Here is an 8499-nt window from a genome sequence, read left to right as displayed (position 1 = left end):
TGTTGGACATCAGGAAGAATTCACTGAAAGGCTGGTTAAGCATTGGAGCAGGCAGCCCTGGGAGGTGGTTGAGTCACCATCCCTGGAGGTGAGCAAGAAATGCCTGGACATGGCGCTCAGTGCTATGGTTTAATTAATACGGTGGTGTTCAGTCAAAGGTTGGACTCAGGGTTTTTTTCCAGCCTTAATGATTTCACGATTCTATGATTCTACTCTATGATAAATCATAGAGACAAAACTTAGAAGACACTTCAGCCACAAGAGGAAGGCTATCCAAAAGTCACATGGGATTTCACACATGGGAAAGAGAAGGCTGAAAGTGATAAGTTTCAATTTGATGATCCACGTAAGCTGAGGCAGCAACTGCTGCCCAAATTGACGCTTGATCCCATCCCCATGGCACCTCTTCCCATGCTGTCCCTCGCACAGGAGCTTGTCTGACCGCCTGGTATCTGAGCTAAGGGAGCTGAACTGGCAAAAATGCATTGACTTCTATTTTTTCAGTGAGTAGTGTGCTTTCTGTCAGTTTAGACTTTTTAACTGGCCTTTGATTTGATCAGGCAGATAAGCCTGATCAAGGGCTAAAGCCAAGGGTGGGTAAGGGGAGGCAGGCTGTGTTTTTACAGCTTTGCTGTGTTTGAAACTACACCCTTACACTCATTTCTTTGAAAAGTATTCTGGTTTATAGTTCCACTGTCACCAATCACAACAGAAAAACAATCCTCCTCTAATTTATTTGTTAAATAATCTTCAAGGAGTGGAAAGCAGTAAACATTGCTGTGGTTGCAACTACTACTTTCTTCTATGTTAATTTGTTATTTTTTCCTAATGCGAAAAATGTAAGAGCCTATAGCTGCAAGAGCCTTCGAAAATGTATTTTATCTCCCTTTTCTTTTTAATAGTTCGTGTCTTCTTTTGAATAAAAACTCCTAAGAGGAGTTTTTATTAATAAAAAGCTTAATAAAAGCTTTTAAGAGGAGAATGGTCCACAGAGCAATTTTAACAAATGTAAATCAATTAAATTCAAATTGTCGTATTGTTATATGTCAAACACTCTTTTGAGAGGTGATAGTTTCTTTCTTAATCAGTACTGACACTCTTCTCTGCATTTCTTCAAGGAGTGTTTGTGTTTCTCTTCCTTTTCCTAAAAACCTTCTTGGAAGAGTGATATGGACCACTAATCATCCTGCTGTCTTTTATTTTTATCACTAGGATTTCCAGTGTCCACAGCAAGGATATAAAGAACAAACCCAAGACAAGTCTACTAAGCCCAACCTGTACTTTCTAGGCTTGCTGCATGCTGGAGTGGTGATCATTGTAGTCTTGTACAGCTATTGCTTTATACGTTTATTCACCCTTATCAACTGCAAATCCTTTCTGAGATTCCTACCCTGTTCCATCCCAGTCCAAATCCAGCCTGCCGTGAACTCCGATGAAAAAACTCCCTTCCAAATTAGAACAAGTTCTACCAGTTCGCAGCAGCCACCTTAGCTGCACGAAAAATTTTAACAATATCTGTGTGTATTTCTGGCTTAGCTATGCCCTCTCCTGAAACTCCATCTTTGCAAATGAAGGAGTCAAACATTGCTTAACATGCTCTATGTATAACAGTAAGAAGCACTTTAAGCCTGTTCTTAGATTCTCTGATGAAAGGGGAGTTGCCTCTATAGATCTAAAATTCCTTTTAATGTACATTATCAGCTTGAGGACTTACACAGCCTCCAGGCACCAAGAATCTGCTGTCTGCATCATCGTAAATTGCAGAACAGTTTCCAATATCACAAGTGCAGCACAAAATCTTTCACAGCTTAATGAAAATACAGGATATTTCTGATGGAAGATAGAGCAGCCACTCAGTAAAGTGTATTTTTTTAAGCTGAAAGATTTTTTTTAATTGAAAGAAGAATATTAATTCAGAGATCAATAAAAATAAGTAGATAGATAGATAGATAGATAGATAGATAGATAGATAGATAGATAGATAGATAGATAGATAATACATGCACGTTCCAGCATTAAAAAACCCCCTCCAAATCTGGGCGTGCAGGTATTTATTTACTCGTGGCTCCGCCTCGCCGTGTGACGAGCAAGTGTCGCCCATGGGCCTGATGCAGGAGCGCCTCTTAGTGATGGAAGTCAATTCTGCATTTAGCCACTGCGGGAGCAGGAATATTTTTGCTTACCTTTCCGTTTTCCTGATTCCCAAGTCACTAACAAAGCAGACAAACATTGTAACTTCCAACAACTTATACCTGAGAGTTATTGTTATTATTCAAAATACAGTTCTTGTCTTGTTTATGGGTAGGCATGGATTTGCACCACAATCTTCCTTTCAGATCATGGGTTGATTTTTTCTTTCTTTTTTTTAAGCTTAGATATACTTTTAAAATCTGAAACACAAATTTTAACTGTTACTGAAACAAATTCCTATCTTAAATCTACTAAGGATGCTTTTTGATTACAAGGTATTTTATTTGCTAACCAGTAGAATTTCTGAATCAATTGCGGTCTGAGTTCTTTAGTCAGGAATTTTTTACCAGCCTAGCTGGCTTAAATTCAATGGAAGCCTTTTTTTTTTATATACAAAAGTATTGATATTGAATACAACTTTTCAAACAACCTTTGCCTTTTGCTGGGTTTCAGTCTGATAGCATCCTTTACAAGCACAATGGAGAGCAAGTCATTACTGGGAGACATGATCAACATGAGTTCAAAAGACTCATGAAAGTGAAGAGAAATGTACAAGTAGGGTAGAAGGTACTGAGTGAAACTCACCTAATTCAACATGGTCTCTACAATAAATGTTGATTCTGAGTTCTTGATACAAATTACTCCAGTTAATGAAACAAAAGGTGTGTCTATTATTTTTAGAGTCACAATTGTGAACCTTTTACAGAATCCAGAATATTTCATTGGGAAAAGCTGGTAGCCTGCATATCTTCCTCCCTATGCCCAGAAATACTTCATTATATGCCAAGTATGTTTCAGAAAAAGTGATTCAACTGGCCGGATGTGGGACTATGACACTGAAGTCCCACACATGTGGGACTAACCCCTGAACATGCCTAAAGCCATAAGCAGTCTATTCTGTCCTTGTATACTTTTCAAACTTTAGCATTAGAAGCTTCATTAAATGCCGGTTGAGTGTTTCCTCTGATTCCTTATCATCTGGTTTCTTATCATTGTCTCATTTCTGATAGAAACGAGACTCATTTCTATCAGACTGCTGTAGTCGGTGCTCCTGTCAGATGAGCCGGCCCGGGTCGTTCCGAGCAGCACCGAGGGAGCCCCGGCGCTGCGGGCGCTGCTGTCCGGCCAGCGAAGGGAAACGCCTCGGCCCTTCTCCCCCCTTTCCCCTCTGCCATGGAGAGGGGAGAGGCGCCATTCCAAGAGCTTTTGAAGCTGCTGGCAAATTTGAGCCACATTTTTCAGAAGGATTGGTGGTGTAAGGCAAATCAGAAAGCAAGTGCATCCTGTCCGAGGTGAGAGATCTGATATTCAGCAGCATTTTGGTTCTGCCAAAGCGCTTTTCCACTGGGTCTCTGACACCAAAGGAGAGAAGCAGTTGCTGTTGGAGGCCTCCAGAGGGAGATCCTGCCCATCTGAACCCGAATGCCCATCTGCTATCTTAATTCCACACGAAATTCCTGAATGTTTATTGAAAGAAGATGATCAGGGCGTGGAGGGGGAAGCTAGAAACACTGTGGCTGAAGATTCAGCTGCAGCACGAGTTTGCCTTAAATCGAGACTCTTACCTGGAAAAAGCAACCAATCCCTCAGGGGAAAAGCTGAAACCAGACTTCACAGAGGCCATAACCCATTATCTGGAGAACCCATCATTAGGTCTGTAACCATTCATCATGAGAGAAAGCGGTATTGAATTAACAGTCTGGATATGTGGACCATACTGAGTGTTAGCAATTCTTTACATAGCTCAAAGAAGCTTACAGAGACATGGAGGAACAGCTGTGGTCACTAAAAGATGGTTCAAACCAGAAGCAAATCCCTGGAAAAGCCAGAAATGGATGTATTTTGAATTCAGGGAGTTAAAATCACTGGAGTGTAGTTATTTCTATTTAAATGAAAATGTGTTATAAATATGTTAGTGCTTTTGAGATGCCATTCTCCTGGGATGAGCGCTGGTAAACAACCACATCTTTTCCAGAATGTCACTTGTACTGAACTGGCCTAGCAAGTGCATAAATGGCAGCAGTTTGAAGATCACAAGCGGGAGGGGATGCTAAGGAGTGTTGTCTGTCCATGGCAGATGTGATGAAGCCCCTGACTGGGCAGAACCACAGCCCTGCATAACAACTTAGCCATGATGGCAGTGAAAAAAACATCAGAAAAGATGGTTCTTACTAAACATCCTCAAGGGGGGGAAATAAACGTGACCAAAACTACTGTTCTGTACCAAAGAGCAGTACCAGAGCCAGTTAATATGGACACAGAGAAAATGGAGGGGAGGATGCCAGGATTGTAAAGGACCTACACCTAAAAGGAAAGGTAAAAGGAGCTGTACTTGTTTCACCTGGTGAGAGGAGGATGAGGAGAGTGATGAAAGGGTAAATTCAGTAGGAAAGAGACAATAAATATCAGGTGAAGTCCCGTGCATATCCATAGACCATAAGCACAAGGCTTTATTGATAACATATTGCTTATTGCTCATAAGGAGACTGTGACATCATATGGCTACACTGATTGAATTAAAAATATTTTCTAGTTGTCTAGTACATCATCACATAAGGCAGCCTATGACACTTCAGAGAGAAAAAAATGAAGTTATCAAGTAAACATAATGTAGAAAACCTGCTACATTCACAAAAAAAAACCCCCAAAAAACCCCAGAATGCAAAGTTTGGTAAATAATTCTGAAGTTGAGATTGAAAGCAGAAAAATATAAGTAAAAACTATAAACTTTCAAATGGTTTAAGAAAGTCCTGCTTTGTGAAAATAATTATTTGTCAGTAGTTTTTACCATGAAAAATACTTGATACTGATAACACCCCACAAATCACAGCTGTGCTCTTGGGGTAGAAACACCAAACCTCAAAATCAGGCTGGCGAAAGCCTAAGACAAGTTACGTAAGCTCCTTAACTAGCCCTCAGTCTAACATTCTTCATCATCTTCATTTTTCCTTCTAATTGGCAATCACTACGTTTAGGTCAGCCAGCTGGCAACTGGGTTTTGCCCTACAGTACCTAAGAATAGTTATGCTGCTTTGGCTTCTTGCTTTGAAACTTCATTTTTCTGGGCTTTTGATCCCTTACATGTGCTGACAGTTGAGGCCGGTTTGAGTCACAGTCCTGTGAGAATATTTCTTGAAGATTTGAGTACTACTGCGAGATCTGTCACAGTGTGAAATGTAGCGTGTCATGTTCCTGTTTAGAAATGACTTCCCTGAAAGCTGTGACCCTGATCCTGCACACACAAACACACACCAGGATGTTGATACTGGAATAGCCCCCAAAACCACTGGAAGTATTTCAGGCATAAAGCTAGCCATATAACCATATGCTTGTGAGCTGCTGACTAATGCAGACACGTGTACTAAGATTATTTTAATGCAATTGAATACATAATACAATCTAGCTTTGGTTTAATAAGGTGAAAACAGATGAACAAGGTTCTTTTTTACTCATGAGCTCTTGAAACCTGTCCTCAGCAGGTTTAAATAAATTCAGAGCAGAGTACCTGGCCCAAATATTTTATAACTTGGAAAGGGAAGTGAATTACAGAAAAAAATGAGTGAAATGCGTCAGAGCACTGAAACTGATAGGAACAGAGCACTGAACTGATAGAGACAATCTTTTTCTCCCTTCCACAAATAAGAAAACTATGATGAACTGAATGGAAGGACACAGATGTTTGTCACCATCTTAGCCCAGGTTAGACAATCACAGAATACATGAAATGATCAAGAAAACAGTAATTGGCCATTGAATCCTTCTTTCTTTATGTTGATAGACAGCTAGATAAGTACAATAATAACTATAATTAAGATAAAAATTAACTCAAATAATGAAACCTGTAAACCCCAAAAATTCAATAATTATTTGGGCTATGATTATTGGGTCTGTTTAAGGACAAATACAGTCAGAGACTACAGCTGACTGGCAGGACTGGAGGCTGCAATGCTTTGCTTGTGGCAGAGGTCTGTTTTGCTGGGTAGTAATGAATCAAGCTGAAGGTTGACTGGTTCGGACAATGCTTCTCCCAGTAGCAAGTGTTATATACCAAATGTTTGGGCTTAGTATTTCTAAATAAATCACTGCTCATTTAAACTTATAGGAACAGTGAAGTGTTGTTTGTTTTTGAAACTTCAGCAGTCTGATTTCTTGAATTACTGAGAAAAAATTTAAAAATATTAATGCCAGTATTACATTTAATTTCCTTGGACTAAATGAATGTAGTTTTCTTTAAAGTGATTAGGAAACAGAGATCTGAAACCCATTCTGGTTTGTGTCCATGAGTCTCCATCAGCTGTTTCACCTCCTTCTGATTCAAGTACCATCACTAAGCTCTGGGCACTTGCCCTCAATTACATTGGGCTGAACATGTTAGAAGCCAACCATCCGTCTTGATTGAGCCAGAAAGTGAAGTGAGGGAATCTGTGCATAAGAAAGTACAATCCTGAGGTTGTAATGGCCTGGAAGTGCAAGTTTTAGTTAATGAAACTTCAGCCAATGTCCTGGAGCCCCTCTTGATGAGCTTCACACCGGGCGAACATGACTGTTCTGCAGCTTAAAGCGCTGTTGCACCGCAGGGTGCTGATGTTTTGCTGGTAAGGAGCACTGCCCTGGGCTCCGGTGCGCGGGGCGCCCTGCCAGCACAGACACTGCTGGAGCTGAGCTCAGCCCCGGCCCTGGCGCCGCTGGAGCTCGCTCGGCCCCATCAGTGCAGTGCAGCTTCATCTCCTCACTCTGCTGCTTCTCGCTGAGCTGCCCGGAGGGATGCGTCCTCTGCCACGGGAGGTGGGTGAGGAGCAAAACCCGAGCGGCACTGGTGCTGCTGCGCATTTATCCAGTCTATCTCTCCCACACACAAGCACATACCTTAAGCATCTCTCTCTGAAACCCTTTCCCAGGCTGTCAGGCTGTACCTTCATCAGCCCAGAAGTGCTACCCTGCACTGTCGACCTCTGTCCCAGCAACATTATGACGAATATAGTAATTTGTTTTCTTGGCAGAGTTTCTGTGTGATACAGTAGATAAATTACATCAATCAAGCAGGCAATCCACCCATCCCAAAGGGATAATAAAAAACTGTAAGGCCTGATGTATTGAACCAGGCCAGAGGTCCATCTAGATCATTACTCTTCCCCGAAAGTGCCTGACACAAGGTGCTTGGGAAGCATGTGTGATTCTTCCCCAGCTCACCACCCATTCCTCAGTGATCTGCAACTCACTGACTTGCTGAGAGATGACATCTTTCTTTTCACTGCACTTGAAGTGTTTTTCTTCCATTAATCTGATTACTTTGTGAACATGCATAAAATTTTGAAATCCATGACACCCTCTGGAAGTGTTCTACAGCTTTTTGCTTTGGAGGCTTGCTTAATTTCCATTTGTTGTCTTAACCTTGCTAACCTTGTTTTATTAAATGAAAGCCTGATGTTTTTATTACTTTCTGACTAGTGACTTATGGTGGCTAATTTAAGGAAGGTAGAGAAGGTACTGGGGGATTTAACAGGAAAATAAGTATTAAAAAAGGTGTAAACATCCATAATGCTGAAAAAAATTTGTGTAGTAATAAAAAAAAATGAAGGGAAGAAAATGAGAACTCTCTTTAGCTTGTGAAGAAACATGCTGGCCAAGAGTACAATGTATTCCTATATAAAATGTCTACTAAGAGATTGGCTGTGTCTAAATGGACTGGACTGGAACCCTTAGGAAAGACTGTGTAGGGATACTTCTGCATTGGCATTGAATAGCTACTAGATGCTTTTTCTCTTTATGGAGTTCCCTTATGTTCTTCCATACATGAGAACAAAACTGCACATCTCATGTTTGTGTCCCTGCTCTTTTGTGCCTTAGCATCTGATCTAGTTTGCATTTAGTTCCATCAGTTTCAGATCAGGGTTATAAATGAATCATATGTTTTTTTAATCTAATCATCATTATGTATTACAGGAGGAAGTTTTAAATCCATTTATTGTTCATCCATTTTATCCCAGTATCTAATAAAGAGACAGCTAGTTTAGGAAATGGTAGCAGAAAAAATATCTGGCCAATACCTGCAGGGCATTAGCTCAATTTGCTCCAGGTGCCTCTTGCCACAGTCAGGCAATTGTCCTTCCTCATGTCTCCTGGTCCTTCTAGCAACTGGACACACACATGGCAGTGGTATGGAAGCAACTTTTGCAGGGTTTTCTGTGCTTTAGGATTTTGCATCTCCTGCATGCCCGCTAAAGATACACAAAATAATGCAAGAGGAAATAGTCAGGCTTTGCATCTGTATGGATTTACTGCTTATTAAAACACCAGCATTTCTGGTCA

This window comes from Chamaea fasciata, unplaced genomic scaffold (assembly GCF_029207755.1).
Source record: "Chamaea fasciata isolate MVZ Bird 193981 ecotype frontalis unplaced genomic scaffold, bChaFas1.0.hap1 SCAF_3, whole genome shotgun sequence".
NCBI classification, from domain to species: Eukaryota; Metazoa; Chordata; class Aves; order Passeriformes; family Sylviidae; genus Chamaea; species Chamaea fasciata.
This window is presented reverse-complemented; position numbering follows the sequence as displayed.